Here is an 18,134-nt window from a genome sequence, read left to right as displayed (position 1 = left end):
TTCTTCGCTATCCTCAGTCCAAGAAATCCAGAAAGATTGCTGTCAGATAGACATTCACTGATTTAGTTGGCCTATGTTTTCCCTCTCTTCCTCATCAATCACACATAGCCTTACTTATAATGCAGATTTCGCTATTTACCCTCAACCCCTAAACGTGCACATTTCTTAATGTAAGGCAAGCTGGTTATTTTACTACATATTAGCTCTACCAGCTCCTGCAGCTAAATCCACAGCTTTATTTCTCACCTGTCTTATCTATACTTCTAACATATGCTTTGAAGATTGAAAGGGTTGTCTTAACGAAACAACCACCTTTTTCTATGATGGACAGCCAAACTGCCTATCATACCGAAAACAAAACACATATATGTAACTACTGGGCTTTTGATGTTCTTTGGTTTTCAGTGCTGTGTAATCCAGCAGTCACTTGACATTATTATGTGACTGCTGCAGCTAATCATCAGCCACTGATCAGCTGAAGCCTTCAGTATTCAGTCACATTGGAATTATAAAGGCTACAGCCTATTATCACTGGTGGAATAGCGCTGGTCTGGGAAGTATGTACATGTGGGGTTTTTTATGATGACCGTTTTCCATCATACAAAAGGTAGTTGGCTTGTTAGAACAACCGTTTCATCTTCAAAGCAAACGTTAGGAGTGTACATACAACAGGTGAGAAATTAAGTTGTGCATTTATCTGCAGGACTTGGTGGTGCTGACAGGTAATAAAGTGGCCAGCTGGCCTTATTTTGAGAACTGTGCAAGTTTAGGGGTAGAGAGTAGCGATGAGGGAACATGCTCGGATAACGTCTTATCTGAGCATGCTCGGATGTTATCCGAGTATCTGGGCGTGCTCATATATTATGTTCGAGTCCCTGCGGCTGCATGATTTGCGGTTATTAGACAGTCTCAGCAGATGTGGGGATTCCTGAACAAACAGGCAATCCCTACATGTGTTCAGGCTGTCTAATAACCACAAATCATGCAGCCACAGGGACTTGAACATAATATACGAGCACGCCCAGATACTAGGATAACAGCCGAGCATGCTCAGATAATCCGTTATCCAAGTACATTCACTCATCATTAGTAGAGAGTAGAGATGAGCGAATTTGCTCGGGTACCCTCTTATTTGGCAAGTTTATTAGAAGAGCCCAACAAACATGCTCTACATGCATATGTTGTGACTGTGACACAGCCGCGACACATGCAGCTGCAACGCCGATCAGCTGATCCAGGAAGCCGGGTTCCCTCTGCAGCTTGCCAAATAAGAGAGAACCCAAGCAAATTTGCTCATCTCTAGTAGAGAGTAAAAAGGGAAATATGAATTCTAAACATGAATATGTGGCCTCCACATGTGCTGATAGGGTACAGTGGGTTCTTACACCATTGACAGTCTATTCCTGTGTGACAAGCTTTGAGGCTACAACACTCAAAATGAGTGCTTATCATTTCTTTTCTCTTACAGAATTGACAGCATCCATTTTTTGCACAAAATTTGAAGGCAGAGCATTATTTTTTTTAATCCATTAATTATGCCTCCTACACCATTAATACCCAACCTCCTTATTCTGGCACAATAGGTTTTGTTGATGAATTGTTTCAATTTACTTGCAAACTATATGTTTTGTATATGATTCCATTTTGTTTGGCTACCTAAGGAAACGGAGAACTCATACTAGATATTTTATATCTTCTCCATATCGCTTCCATTCTTGTAGTATAACTCATTAACGAGAATAATAAACAAATCATGAACAGTTTCATGGCCACTCATGAAGAGTATACATCAAAGGTACCATACAAGGCATGAAAAGATGATACTTTGTAACATATAGATTTCAATATACTTGGAGATATTTTTGTAGGTTTTTTATTAGATGTTCTTATGGGGATTAGTCATAAAGTCCAATAAAATAATTAAGGTTAGTTAAATAAAAAATAGCCATCAATTCTGTAACCCAATTAACCTTCTACTACAGCATTAATCTCTCTAGCAATAAACACATTTAGTACTTATAGACTACCCATGGATCCATATGTTCAGGTGACAATGTTTCCATGGCAACTGTGGTTATTCTCTCTGCTATCTGCCAATCAAGAAGCAAGAACATTGCAGCTGCATTCTGTTAATGAGGCCCAGCGAGCCTATTCCAAGACCATCGTAAATTTAATAAGGGTCGTCTAGTGTCTGTAGATATTCCCCCAATAACGACTTTTTTCCACCCCTTCCGCAAGTCTTGACATTTATGGCAGTTGCTTCAGTTAGTTGACTATTAGTAGAGAGATTTACAACGCAGCCTGACATGACAGATACGGCAGCTTACAGTACAACACACTCTCCATGTAATGACTAAGCCGAATGCCCACTCCTTCCTGTTGGAGAGCTGTGAATAAATTAGACAAAGACATTACTCCCAAACTTGGGAACCAATGCCAAATATTCTGAGCCAGCACAATGATTGTATGCAAAATTATTACTTTTAGGAGGCAAGATATAATGAACCTCTTATATCATTGGGCTAGGTAACCAATTCACTCCGAGAGTATATTACCAGTATACTAATATGACTATTACCCCATATGTAATTAGTATTGAGCATTACTCCAGCCATGTCCTCTTCTGTTACCCAATGTTACCAACATGATGGACCAATGCCCAGTGTGTCAACATATTAATGTCAGTACTCACCTAAGCCAGATTTTCCTATAGGTAGAGAAGGGATGTGCCTATTGGTGGCCTTCTTGGAAACATGCAATCTTAAGAGAAACTGAACATTGCCTATTTATATTTTAATCTTACGTACTGGGTTTTCATGAGACAAGCATTGCTTTAGGAGTGAGAAACAGACAAGGCTGCAAAGGGTCACAGACTGAATGAGAAATGAGCCGCAATGATCTGCTATCGCTTTATCTTCTAGGCCATACATTTCATGTGAAAAATGCTATAGCCATCATGGTTTCAGGATCTGCGACCCTTAAAGGGTTTTTTCCAAAGTACATTTTAATCAATAGATGTGGAAAAATAATAATTTCCACAATTGGATGTGTATAAATAAAATGTTCTTGTGCAGAGATAATCTTATAAATGTGCCCCTGCTGTGTACTGTGTAATGGCTGTGTCTGACCGTACAGGAACATAGTCTGATCATATCACATCTCCTGGACAGGGAGGAAGAGAAAGAGTTTGTATAAACACATCCGATTGTGGAACTTATTATAATTCAAAGATCTGTTGATTAAAATGTTGATTAAAATTAACTTAGTAGGAAAACCTCTTTAACCCCTTACCGACATCGGGCGTAATAGTACACCGATGAAGGTATCCCTCCCTTTGATGTGGGCTCTGGTGGTGAGCCTACATCTTTCCTGGGACATGTCAGCTGTTTTGAAGAGTTGACATGTGCCCGCAATAGCTGCGGGTGGAATCGCGATCCACCTGCGGCTATTAATTGTGCCGGAAATACACACATCAGTGGCCTGTGACATGTGATCGCAGGTCACCGGTGTGTTGGCATGACAACCCAAGGCCTCTATAGTTGTCAGTGCCAGATTGCTGTGAGCGCCACCCAGTGGTCGGCGCTCATAGCAAGTCAGCAATTCTACTACAAAGAGGCGATCTGACAATCGCCTCTATATAGTAGAGCCGATCAGGCTATAGCAGCTTCTAGTCTTCTATGGAGAATGGCAAAAGTAAGAAAAAAGTTTTTAAAAATATATAAAAAAATTCAAATATATAAAAGTTCAAATCATGTCCCCTTCACTCCATTCAAAATAAAACAATAAAAATAAAATTAAACCTACACATATTTAATATTGCTGTGTTCAGAATCACCCGATCTATCAATAAAAAAAAGGATTAACCTGATCGCTAAATGGCTTAGCGAGAAAAAAAGGAAAAATGCCAAAGTTACATTTTTTTGGTCGCCACGACATTGCATTAAAATGCAATAACGGGCGATCAAGAGATTATATTTGCACAAAAATGGTATCATTTAAAACGACAGCTCGGCATGCAAATAATAAGCCCTCACCCAACCAGAGATCACGAAAAATGGAGACGCTATGGGTATCGGAACATTGCACTTTTTTTTTTTTTTTGTTAACAAAGTTTGGATTTTTTTTTCACCACTTAGATAAGAAAGAATCTAGACATGTTTGGTATCTATAAACTCGAAATGCCCTAAAGAATCATAATGGCAGGTCAGTTGTAGCATTTAGTGAACCTAGCAAAAAAGCCAAACAAAAAACAAGTGTGAGATTGCACCTATTTTGCAATTTCACAGCACTTGGAATTTTTTTTCACGATTTCTAGTACACAACATGGTAAAACCAATGATGTCGTTCAAAAGTACAACTCGTCCCGCAACAAACAAGCTCTCACATGGCCATATTGACGGAAAAATAAAAAAGTTATGGCTCTTGGAAAAAGGGGAGCGAAAAAAGAAAACAAAACCGAAAAAAGCTGGTTAAGGAGGAACTCTGTAGTTGCTTTCCACTTTCTCCCCAGGCTCCTGGAAGGGGTACTGAGTGTGAGACCCCCCTGTATAACATACGATACCTTTATTGAGTCCTTTACAGGTGTAGCCTTCTTGATGGATGGAGTCTAAGAGCCAAGCTATCACTGCCTACAGCTGTAAATGTGGGTTTGGATTCCACATGTAAGTTATGTTAGACACTGTATCCAAGAAGTATCGTTTCTCCTTGCGGAGATTGACATGCTAAGCATGCCGAGATGAGGACTTAAAACCGCAATGCTCCTCTGGGAAATATGCAAATTGTCTCTTCAGAGAGGAAGACGACTAGAACTCTAGTGCCACCTATTGATACTGTAAAAATTCTGTAAAGTAAGCTAAAGGAATGTGACGTCTTGTACTGTAATGTTTCCGGTATCTTTATATTCTTCATTGGAGGACAAATATTCCTGTATTTTGTATGACCATTTCAAGGTTTCTATCAGTCATGGTTTCATGCAAAATCCATTAAAGCTTGCATCTTTATCCTTTCTCCTCCATTATTGTTTCTTTCCTTTCCTTATATTTTATTTTCTCCATATCTCACTATCTAATGGCCTCTCCACCTTTGTGTCTCTCCTATATTCAGCTCCCATTCCCTCCCTCCTGCTCAGAGTCCCATTTATCACTGTCCTTGTCACAAATGCTCTGTACTTTCTTATTGTCCTTTCTTCTTGCTGCTCTCTACACATCTTCCAGCAGCTTCTAGCCTAGAACAAATTTGTTCTTGGTAACAAAGCAAAGAATGGCAGATAGCAGTAACCCATTAATTATCGTATTTAACTGTTTTATTGCCAAAAACTGCTGCACAGAAATAGAAGCAAAAAATATATACGGTATATATTCTTAGGTTGAAATGTAATATCTTCATTTTTATCAGGCTGCTGAACATTAAATTTACGCTAATGAACGTCATTATTAGCTACACATTGTACTTTTAGCCTTTAATCCTCATAATTTATCCTTAAATGTTACTCTGCTAAGTGTGTTACACTATAGCATCCTGCCATATACCAAACATGATACAGCAAACTTGATCATATAAAATAATATATTTTAGAAATATTCTTGTATATAACACAATTATATCCTTTGGACAATTTAGGCCATTTTAACTGAAAAGGAATAGTTCAAAGACAGTTCAGTTGTAGTTAAGGCATAGAAACATTATTAATCACATTCTGAAAACATTAATTTGTGATTGAATTCAACATAATGCATAAAATGTTAGATTTAAAGGGGTTGTCCACCTCTGGTGACTATTTTGTCTATTTAAATACATGGATTTGGGCTAAAAAATGTTTTCAATTCAGCTTCATTACAAATTTTGCAGCGTTTGCATTTACAGGCTCTTTGTTTTCTACCCATTCAACCTTGATGTAGTTTGTAATCATAAATCAGCTAAGAGGAGCTCAACAAAAGACAGAAAAAGGAATTAGAAAATCTCCCATTTTACTGTCAGAATGAGCTCACTGATGAATTCTCAGTGAGCCACTCGGCAGCCACTGCCAGCAATAGACAGTACAAAACAATGGCCATAGAAGGCAATCAGTGCAACACTTTTAATGAAACCCAATGACAAAAATGATTTTTAGCCCAAAACACATGCATTTAAAAGAGAAAAAAGTCACAAAATATGACCAACCCCTTTAACAGCAATATTTTACTACACGCATTACCCTTGTTCAGCAAGCTCAAAAAAGAGCAGCTGTTGTGACCTTTTACCCCTTAGTGACCAAACCATTTTTTACCATTCTGACCACTGTCAATTTATGAGGTTATAGCTCTGGAACACTTCAACGGATCCCACTGATTCTGAGATTGTTTTTCATGACATATTGTACTTCATGCTAGTGGTAAACTTTCTTCAATATACACTACCGTTCAAAAGTTTAGGGTCACTTAGAAATTTCCTTATTTTTGAAAAAAAGCACAGTTTTTTTCCAATGAAGCTAACATTAAATGATTCAGAAATATACTCTACACATTGTTAATGTGATAAACGACTATTCTAGCTGCAAACGTCTGGTTTGTAATACAATATCTTCATAGGTGTATAGAGGCCCATTTCAAACAACCATCACTGCAGTGTTCTTATGGTGCTTTGTGTTTGCTAACTGTGTAAGAAGGCCAATGGATGGTTAGAATAACCTTAAAAACCCTTGTGCAAGTATGTTAGCACAGCTGAAAACAGTTTGGCTGATTAGAGAACCTATAAACCTGACCTGCCTTTGAGCTAGTTGAGAATCTGGAGCATTACATTTGTTGGTTCCATTAAACTCTCAAAATGGCCAGAAAAAAAGAACTTTCATGTGAAACTCGACGGTCTATTCTTGTTCTTAGAAAGAAATGAAGTCTATTCCATCCGAGAAATTGCCAAGAAACTGAAGATTTCCCACAACAGTGTGTACTACTCCCTTCAGAGGAGACCACAAATAGGCTCTAACCAGAGTAGAAAGAGAAGTGGGAGACCCCGCTGTACAACTGAGCAACAAGACAAGTACATTAGAGTCTGTAGTTTGAGAAATCGACGCCTCACAGGTCCTCAACTGGCAACTTCATTAAATAGTACACTCAAAATGCCAGTGTCAATGTCTACAGTGAAGAGGCAACTCCGGGATGCTGGCCTTCAGGGCAGAGTGGCAAAGAAAAAGCCATATCTGAGACTGGCTAATAAAAGGAAAAGATTAATATGGGCAAAAGAACACAGACATTGGACAGAGGAAAATTGGAAAAAAGTGTTATGGACAGACGAATCCAAGTTTGAGGTGTTTGGATCACACAGAAGAACATTTGTGAGATGCAGAACAACTGAAAAGATGATGGAAGAGTGCCTGACGCCATCTGTCAAGCATGGTGGAGGTAATGTGATGGTCTGGGGTTGCTTTGGTGCTGGTAAAGTGGGAGATTTGTACAAGGTAAAAGAGATTTTGAATAAGGAAGGCTATCACTCCATTTTGCAATGCCATGCCATACCCTGTGGACAGCGCTTGATTGGAGCCAATTTCATCCTACAACAGGGCAATGACCCAAAGCACACCTCCAAATTATGCAAGAACTATTAGAGAAGAAGCAGGGAGCTGGTATTCTATCTGTAATGAGGTGGCCAGTGCAGTCCCCAGATCTCAACCCCATTGAGCTGTTGTAGGAGCAGCTTGACCGTATGGTATGCAAAAAGTGCCCATCAAGCCAAACCAACTTGTGGGAGGGGCTTCTGGAAGCATGGGGTGAAATTTCTCCAGATTACCTCAGCAAATTAACTGCTAGAATGCCAAAGGTCTGCAATGCTGTAATTGCTGCAAAGGGATCATTCTTTGACAAAAAGCAAAGAAAATTATTATTTCAAATAAAAATCTTTTTTTCAAACCTTGCCAATGTTTGGACTAGATTTCCAATTCATTTGGCAACTCATTTGATTAATAAAAGTATGAGTTTTCATGGAAAACACAAAATTGTCTGGGTGACCCTAAACTTTTGAACGGTAGTGTAACTTGCATTCATTTTTGAAAAAAACTGAAATTTTACAAAAATTTAGCAAATTTAGCAATTTTCAAACTTTTAATTTTTGTGCCCTTAAATCAAAGAGTTGTGTCACACAAAATAGTAATAATAAAAATAATAATAATAATAATCTTTATTTTCATATAGTGCTAACATATTCCGCAGCACTTTACAGTTTGCATACATTATCATCACTGTCCCGGATGAGGCTCACAATCTAAATTCCCTATCAGTATGTCTTTGGAGTACCCGGAGGAAACCCAAGCAAACACGGGGAGAACATACAAACTCTGTCTACTTTACATCAGCACAATTTTGGAAACATAACTTTTTTTGTTAGGACATTATACGTGTTAAAAGTTCACCAGCGATTTCTCATTTTTCCAACAAAATTTACAAAAAGATTTTTTTTAGAGAGCACCTCATGTTTTAAGGGTCAATGTGACAGAAAATATCCAAAAGTGACACCATTCTAAAAACTGCACCCCACAATGTGCTCAAAATCACATTCAAGACGTTTATTAAACCTTCAGGTGCTTCACGAGAACTAAAGCAACGTGGAAGGAAAAAATGAACATTTAACTTTTTTTTCACAAAAAATGTACTTTAGACCGAAACTTTATTTTCACAAGGGTATCAGGAGAAAATGGACCACAAAATTTGTTGTACAATTTATCCTGAATACATGGATACCCCACATGTGGGGGAAAGCCACTGTGTGTCTGCATGGCAGGGCTCAGAAGGGAGGGAGCACAGTTTGACTTTTTGAAGCAAAATTGTCTGGAACCAATGGTGGGCATCATGTTGTGTTTGGAGACCCCCTGATATACCTAAACAGTGGAAACCCCCCAATTCAAACTCCAACCCTAACACAGCCTAATCCCAACCCCAACTCCAACACACCCCTAACCCTAGTCCCAACCCTATCCACAACCCTAAACTCAACACCACAACCATAACCTCAACACCTCAACTGTAATTCCAACTGCAATCCCAACACACCCCTAACCCAACCTTAACCCCCACACCATCCGCAACCCAACACAAACCTAACCCCAACACAACCCTAGCCCCAACACCACAATCATAAAATCAAAACCACAACTGTAACCTCAGCCATAACCCCAATACAACCCTAACCAAGCCCTAACCCCAACACAAGCCTAACCCAACATGACCGTAACCCCAACACAACCCTAACCCCAACACCATCCTAACCTTAGCACCAACCCTAGCCCCAACCCTAACCCTAGCCCAACCCTAACCCTAGCTCTAACCCCAACCCTAACCCTAGCCCTATCCCTAACCCTAGCCCATCCCTAACACTAGCTCTAACCCCAACCCTAACTCTAGCCCCAGCCTTAACCCTAGCCCAACCCAAACCCTAACTATAACTCCAACCATAACCCTAACCTTAGACCCAACCCTATCTACAAAGAATGAAAAAAAACTATTTTATTATTTTTACCTAACTAAGAGGGTGACAAAGGGGGGTTTGATTTACTTTTTTTTTTTTTATTTTGACCACTGTGATAGGGTCTATCAAAGTTATCAAAATGAACCAATAGGAAAAATCTCCTATTGTTGCTGGGTTCCGGCCGGCAGATCTCGGTGGGCGCATTACACATGCGCTCGCCATTTTCTTCCAGGAAGAAGATGCTGATGGCTGCTATACACTTATTTCTCAGTGCTGTTAAAAAGTTGTGCTGATGAATAAGTACCTTTTAATTGCCGCTGTTAAAAAGCGTATCGGCGGTCGTTAAGGGGTTAAGCTGGTTCTCCAAGGCTGAGCTAGCTACTTTATATATATCTCTATGAAGCGCTTTGCTCAGGTTGGGAGACCTGGTAGGCGGGCCCCGTTCCAATGTGAAATTGGCCTTAATCGGAAGCACTGCTTTAGTTGTCTACATGGTATGCTCACCTGTCACTTGTTCTAAGTCACAGGCAAATATAGCTGAAATAGCTCTGGGAATACCTCTCATTGAATTTCTATATCTTCTGGACTCATGTGACCATGATGTGGAATGATTTTTTTTGTAATTGCATTAAAAATACACTTTATTCAAATTCTTGCTGCTCTTGGCTGGAAATCATAATCATCTACACACAAGAAGGTGGTTCTGAGAATTCGTTCTGAGAAGTATGATACAATATGGCATAGGGGGATTAGCTACAGTGCCTACAAGTAGTATTCAACCCCCTGCAGATTTAGCAGGTTTACACATTTGGAATTAACTTGGCATTGTGACATTTGGACTGTAGATCAGCCTGGAAGTGTGAAATGCACTGCAGCAAAAAAGAATGTTATTTCTTTGTTTATTTTTTTTTTAAATTGTGAAAAGTATTTTCAGAGGGTCATTTATTATTCAACCCCTCAACCCACCAGAATTCTGTTTGGTTCCCCTAAAGTATTAAGAAGTAGTTCAGGCACAAAGAACAATGAGCTTCACATGTTTGGAATAATTATCTCTTTTTCCAGCTTTTTCTGACTATTTAAGACCCTCCCCAAACTTGTGAACAGCACTCATACATGGTCAACATGGGAAAGACAAAGGAGCATTCCAAGGCCATCAGAGACAAGATCGTGGAGGGTCACAAGGCTGGCAAGGGGTACAAAACCCTTTCCAAGGAGTTGGGCCTACCTGTCTCCACTGTTGGGAGCATCATCCGGAAGTGGAAGGCTTATGGAACTACTGTTAGCCTTCCACGGCCTGGACAGCCTTTGAAAGTTTCCTCCCGTGCCGAGGCCAGGCTTGTCCGAAGAGTCAAGGCTAACCCAAGGACAACAAGGAAGGAGCTCCGGGAAGATCTCATGGCAGTGGGGACATTGGTTTCAGTCAATACCATAAGTAACGTACTCCACCGCAATGGTCTCCGTTTCAGACGAGCCCGTAAGGTACCTTTACTTTCAAAGCGTCATGTCAAGGCTCGTCTACAGTTTGCTCATGATCACTTGGAGGACTCTGAGACTGACTGGTTCAAGGTTCTCTGGTCTGATGAGACCAAGATCGAGATCTTTGGTGCCAACCACACACGTGATGTTTGGAGACTGGATGGCACTGCATACGACCCCAAGAATACCATCCCTACAGTCAAGCATGGTGGTGGCAGCATCATGCTGTGGGGCTGTTTCTCAGCCAAGGGGCCTGGCCATCTGGTCCGCATCCATGGGAAGATGGATAGCACGGCCTACCTGGAGATTTTGGCCAAGAACCTCCGCTCCTCCATCAAGGATCTTAAGATGGGTCGTCATTTCATCTTCCAACAAGACAACGACCCAAAGCACACAGCCAAGAAAACCAAGGCCTGGTTCAAGAGGCAAAAAATCAAGGTGTTGCAGTGGCCTAGTCAGTCTCCTGACCTTAACCCAATTGAAAACTTGTGGAAGGAGCTCAAGATTAAAGTCCACATGAGGCACCCAAAGAACCTAGATAACTTGGAGAAGATCTGCATGGAGGAGTGGGCCAAGATAACTCCAGAGACCTGTGCCGGCCTGATCAGGTCTTATAAAAGACGATTATTAGCTGTAATTGCAAACAAAGGTTATTCCACAAAATATTAAACCTAGGGGTTGAATAATAATTGACCCACACTTTTATGTTTAAAATTTATAAAAATTTAACTGAGCAACAAAACTTTTTGGTTTGTAAGATTTATGCATCTGTTAACAAATCGTGCTCTTGTTTGAAGTTTGAAGGCTCTAACTTATTTGCATCTTATTAAACCTGCTAAATCTGCAGGGGGTTGAATACTACTTGTAGGCACTGTATCCTCATACTCTGTGCAATCATTCTTAGGCCCTGGTTCATCAAGACCAGCAATTTACTCACACGCCTCTTGATGAATCCGGAGCTTGTGATGAGAGGCATGTGCCTCTCTGTGCCATATAAGAAATCTTACTCCAGTCTCTGATTCAAGTAAGATTTTTTGAGTAAGGTACTCTGCAGATTGTCATGAATTTGACAGGCTATGGTGTCACGGCCCCACCGAGCACCATCTCGCTCTAGCTCTGCCCATTTTGACTAAGCTGGGAGAAACTGGTGTGAAAACACTTAAAATTGCAAAATTGAACTACTTATAGACTTGTACTGTAAAGTGACCTCCACATAGCTCCATGAAACACTGGAACTGCAGGCAGGTAACTTTTTGCCAGAGACCAATGGAAGCGGCTGCGAAAACGGATGAAATCACCAGAAGGTGAGTACCAGACAAGGGGCACCACTGCAGGGCACCATTTAAAGCACCGCTCTAGTGGTACAATAAAAAAAGCTGGAGTGGTGCTTTAATATACACGCTGTACTATTCTGAACAAAGTAGGCCTAGTTATGTGCTCAAAGGGTACACCAGCCCTACACATACTAATGCAATATCTTTGTTTCAATAATGTATGCTCGTAATTTAGTGTGGAGTTTGGTGACTTTGATTGAGAGGGTAATTTGCCATCCTCGGGAAAAGTATGGTTTTATACAGTATGTATACACGATAGACAACAACTTAGGATCCGTTTTGGATCTGCTCTGCCAAAACTTGTGGAGATGGGGAGGAGATGGTGTGGTGGTCACTCCCACCATCAAATTAATAAAACTTGACAGTGTTTTCAGAAGTGCTATTTCAGTCCCTTAGTCCACTTAGTGGAGGTGACGTGTGCCTTGCAATGAATTTGGTGCCGTGTACTCTGTCAAAATTGGCATAGTGTGGGCCAGACTTGATGAGTTGGCCCTACAAACTTTTGTCATATATTGACTAAAACCTTTGCCTTTTTATGGCTGCAATGTACATTTTACCTTTTTAAATAAACTTTGTTTAAAAAAGTACACTTTAATCAGAGTAGTATACAGGCTTTCAGTTTTTCCTGTCCTGTTTGAAGCCAAAACGTGCTGAGCATCGGACGAATACAACAGAGGAAGGCAGGGCCGCCATCAAAGCACTACTGCCCTTACTACTGTATGGGGCCCGGTGAGCTTTTAACAAAAAGGAGGGCCCAGATGCGCAATAGATGCTCTCATCGGGCCTCAGGCGCAATAGTTCAGGGCCGCTGCAAGTCAGGTACATAACAACACTGTGGTGATTTAAAGATACAACTATGAGTCGCCCGCCAGGGCCGTGGGGTACCCAGTACTGGGTCCAGTGTTCACATGAGGATGTCACGGTGGCGACCCGGTCCGTGGCCCTGGGTGCCCATGTTAAAGGGAAATTGAATAGAGTTTATGTTCGTGACACCACCTGTGGTATTCGGTCAGTGGGGATCGACGTTGCTTTAAGTGGTCCTCTGGGGTGATGTTATGGCAGCTAAATTGTTTAACTTCCCACAGGTGAAGTATATCCCCAGGGCTCCCGGTGTTTAGATGGAAGCTGGTGAATGGCACAGTAAAGAACGATGACACAGGTTTGCAGTCTCTTTACCTAGTTTACTGAAGACTTCAGGCATCCTCAGTCCAGGGTACCAGATTACAGGAAAGGCAGAGTCCAGCCAGCTTGAAAGCTAATCCAGAGTTCCCCTCTACCAGGGGGAGATGAAAGCCTTCCTCTAGCACGGTGGTGTTGTAGTCCCCTACTGCCTATGGCTTCTGATAAGGTCCTCACAGTTCTTCTCTGTCCCCCATATAGGATAGGACACAAACCCGTATGACAGCTGACTCGGGCCTTTTTACAAGGTTTCTATCATGACCCGGGCTCTATCTGTCACTGTGCCTCCTGGGTATTGAGGTCGACAGGTAAATTGCAGTTCAGCTGTCCTGCCAGTCTCTGCTGTAAGTCTTAGAGTCCCTTACAACCTCGGTGTTCTGGCTACCGGTTATCTGCTCTTCAGAGGGGGATTGCTCATTTGCAGCTGTCCTCCCCTGATGTCACTCTCCAGTGCTCTCCTACACGCTCACTGAATGATGTTCTTTCCTTCTGTATGTCTCTTTCTCCAGGGGTTGCAGTACTTCTGACTACAGGGCCCCTTCAGACCTTCTGACACTCTATGTCTGTCTGCTCTCTCCTCTGTCTCTCTGACAGGATCTGACTTCTTTCCCTCCAACCAGAATGTATTTATGGGGGAGTTCACTCTAAACCAGGTTTAGAGCTCCCCCTTCTGGCCTGGAGTGTGAACGTGTTGTATGTGAGATTTACCTGGTGAAAGATATCCTTCATCGCTCCCAAGCGTGACATCCCTCTCCCCAAGGGAAAAGAAATGCCACTGTGAAAACCAGGACCCTGGGGCGCCACAACTACAGTGTTGTTACTGTATCCACTGGCCAGAAATCGGTGCTGTACCTTTAACCAACAGCAGCAGGCTCGAGTGCATCATGTTTCTGACATAGTACGGCGGTCATGTGACACACTGCGCACTCTTCTTCATTCTGGAGCAGAACAGCATGCCAAGTTCATGGGAGACAGGAGACACTGAAGTCGGCGGCGGGCAGGCAGAGGAGGCGGGCAGTGTATGAAGACTAGGAAGAGGCTGCAAACGGAAGTTAGGAGAGGGGAACGAGGAAAGGGGAGGCTAAGCAGCTGAGAGGAGTGAGGAAAAGGGAGGCTGCTGAGGGGAGTGAGGAGATGGGAGGCTGCTGATGGGAGTGAGGAGAAAAGAGACTGCTGATGGAAGTGAGGAGAGGGGATGCTGCTGAAAGGCATGAGGGAAAAGGAGACTGCTGAGGGAAGTGAGGAGAGGAGAGGCTGCTGAGGGGAGTGAGGAGATGGGAGGCTCATGAGGGGAGTGAGGAGAAAGGAGGCTGCTGAGGGGAGTGAGAAGAGGGGAGGCTGCTGAGGGAAGTGAGGAGATGGAAGGCTACTGAGGGAAGTGAGGAGAAAGGAGGCTGCTGAGGGAAGTGAGGAGAGGGAAGGCTTTGAGGGGAGTGAGGGGATGGGAGGCTGCTGAGGAAAGTGAGGAGATGAGAGTCTGTTGAGGGGAGAGAGGAGAGGGGAGGCTGCTGAGGGGAGTGAGGAGATGGGAGGATGCTGAGGGGAGGGAGGAGAAGGGAGGATGCTGAGGGGAATGAGGAGATGGGAGGCTGATGAGGGGAGAGGGGAGTGAGGAGAAAGGAGGCTGCTGAGGGGAGTGAGGAGAGGGGATGCTGCTGAGAGGCGTGAGGGAAAAGGAAACTGCTGAGGGAAGTGAGGAGAGGAGAGGCTGCTGAGGGGAGTGAGGAGATGGGAGGCTGATGAGGGGAGTGAGGAGAAAGGAGGCTGCTGATGGGAGTGAGAAGAGAGGAGGCTGCTGAGGGAAGTGAGGAGATGGGAGGCTGCTGAGGGAAGTGAGGAGAAAGGAGGCTGCTGAGGGAAGTGAGGAGAGGGGAGGCTGTTGAGGGGAGTGAGGGGATGGGAGGCTGCTGAGGAAAGTGAGGAGATGAGAGGCTGTTGAGGGGAGAGAGGAGTGGGGAGGCTGCTAAGGGGAGTGAGGAGATGGGAGGATGCTGAGGGGAGTGAGGAGATGGGAGGATGCTGAGGGGAGTGAGGAGATGGAAGGCTGCTGAGGGGAGTGAGGAGGGGAGGCTACTGAGTTGAGCCTCTCTCAGGCAGGGTAAGGCTCTTGAGGGAATTCTGTGTCTGACGGGGAGGCTAGTGAGGTGAGGCTGCATCCGGCAGAGAGAGGCTGCTTACAGGAGTGAGGAAAGGCTGATGAGGGAAGTCTGCATCCAGCAGGGGGAAGCTGCTGAGGAGAGCCTGTGCCCTGCATCCAACAGGGTGAGGCTGAGGAGGCGGCGAGGACGACAAGGGCTAGTCGATGAGGAGCGGCGATGCTAATTGCGTTTTAAAAAGATGCCAACCTCTGCGGACAGGTAGGAACAAGAGTAGCTGACAAATAGGGTGATCCCCCTTCATGCTTAACTACTTGATATTTTTTTCTATTATCAAATCACTTTTTGAGTTCTCATGTTTTGGTTTGTATTTACAGTTTATTATAGAATTTATAGATTTTTAATGAAAACCAATAAAGAGATTTTTTGGTAGTGTATAATTTGTGAATATATATGCAATAATATACACTGTTTACATTTATTAACCCCTTATAACCCAATGACGTGCAGTGTCCGTCATTGGATGCAACCCCCTGTTTGGTGCGGGCTTCGGCGATGTGCCCACATCTTTTCTGGCACATGACAGCTGATCTGATCATCTGTTATGTACACCTAACATACGCGGGTGGAATCGCAAACCACCCGCGACTGTTAACATGTTAAATGCTGCTGTCAATGTCTGACAGCGGCACTTAACATGCACACGCCAGAAGTGCGTCCAAACCACGCCCATTGGCGCCCGTGTCACATGACTGTAGGTTGCCAATGGGTTGGCATGACAACCCAGGGTCTGCAGCAGACCCCTATGGTTGTCATTGTCGCTCTGCTATGAGCTCTGTCCAGTGGTCGGCACTCATAGCAAGTGAGCATTTCTGCTACATAGAGCAGGGCTGCAGCCCTGCTATGTATAGCAGAGGTGATCAGATGATCGCATCTTCTAGTCTCCCATGGAAAGTGAAAAAAAATGTTTTTTTTTAAATATTAAGTTTATAAATCACCCCACATTTTCCCCATTCAAAATAAAACAATAAAATAAAAATATAAATTACACATATTTGGTATCACCGCGTTCAGAATCGTATGATCTATCAATATATAAAAATAATTAATCTGATTTGCAACGTGAATAAAAATCAAAAACAGCAGAATTATTTTTTTGGGTCGCTGCAACATTACATTGACCCCTTCATGACCTTGGAATTTTCCATTTTTCCGTGTTCGTTTTTCGCTCCCCTCCTTCCCAGAGCCATAACTTTTTTTTTATTTTTCCATCAATATGGGCATGTGGGGGCTTATTTTTTGCGGGACGAGTTGTACTTTTGAACGACATCATTGGTTTTACCATGTCTTGTACTAGAAAATGGGAATAAAATTCCAAGTGCGGTGAAATTGCAAAAAAAGTGCAATCCCACACTTGTTTTTTGTTTGGCTTTTTTGCTAGGTTCACTAAATGCCAAAACTGACCTGCCATTATGATTCTCCAGGTCATTACAAGTTCATAGACACCAAACATGACTAGGTTATTCAAAAATTCAAAACTTTGCTAAAAAAAAAAAAAATTGTGCCATTTTCCAATACTCGTAGCATCTGCATTTTTTGTGATCTGGGGTCGGGTGAGGGCTTATTTTTTGCGTGCCGAGCTGACATTTTCAGTGATATCATTTTGGTGCAGATACGTTCTTTTGATCGCCCGATATTACATTTTATTGCAATGTCCGGGCGACCAAAAAAACGTAATTTTGGCGCTTTCAATTTTTTTCTTGCTACGCCGTTTAGCGATCAGATCAATCCTTCTTTTTTATTGATAGATCCGGCGATTCTTTTATATTTTTTTTATTTATTTCATATTTTTTAAACATTTTATTTTTACTTTTGCCATGCTTCTCATCATCAGATCGCTCCTATGTAGCTGAATTGCAGGCTTGCTATGAGCGTCGACCACAGGGTGGCGCTCACAGCAAGCCGACATCAGTAACCATAGAGGTTACTATGGCGACTCATCGCTGACCCCCGATCATGTGACGGGGGTCGGCGATGCGCGCGGCTGGAAGCGGTAGTTAAATGCCGCTGTCAGCGTTTGACAGTGGCATTTAACTAGTTAATAGCAGTGGGTGGATCGTGATTCCACTCGCCGCTATTGCGCGCACATGTGAGCTGTTCAAAACAGCTGACATGTCGCGGCTTTGATGTGGGCTCAGCGCAGGAGGCCACATCAAAGCAGGGGATCTGACCTTGGACATACTATCCCGTCCAAGGTCAGAAAGGGGTTAAAATGCAATAATGGATGATAAAAAGATCATATCTACACCAAGATGGTGTCAATAAAAATGTCAGATTGGCATGCAAAAAATAAGCCCTCACTGAGTCACTCAGCCCCAGATTGTGAAAGATGGTGATGCTACAGGTCTCTGCAAAATGGCAACTTTTATTTTTTTGACAAACGTTGATATTTTTTTCACCACTTAGATAAAAAAGAACCTATACTTGTTTGGTATCTACAAACTTATAATGACCTGGAGAATCATAATGGCAGGTCAGTTTTAGCATTCGGTGAACATGGTAAAAACAACCACCAAAAAACAATTATAGAATTCCACTTTTTTTTGCAATTTCATCA

General features: G+C 42.5%; 1 protein-coding gene across 3 annotated transcripts in view; it reads left to right on the top strand.

Annotated features, from left to right (window-relative positions):
* The window catches only part of NCAN (neurocan), a 381,019-nt gene that overhangs the window by 304,793 nt on the left and 58,092 nt on the right, over positions 1-18,134 (top strand). The gene's annotated exons all lie outside the window — the stretch shown is intronic.

This window comes from Ranitomeya variabilis, chromosome 1 (genome assembly GCF_051348905.1).
Source record: "Ranitomeya variabilis isolate aRanVar5 chromosome 1, aRanVar5.hap1, whole genome shotgun sequence".
NCBI lineage: Eukaryota > Metazoa > Chordata > Amphibia > Anura > Dendrobatidae > Ranitomeya > Ranitomeya variabilis.
The sequence above is the reverse complement of the archived record's forward strand: the minus strand, read 5'-3'. Positions and strand labels throughout refer to the sequence as shown.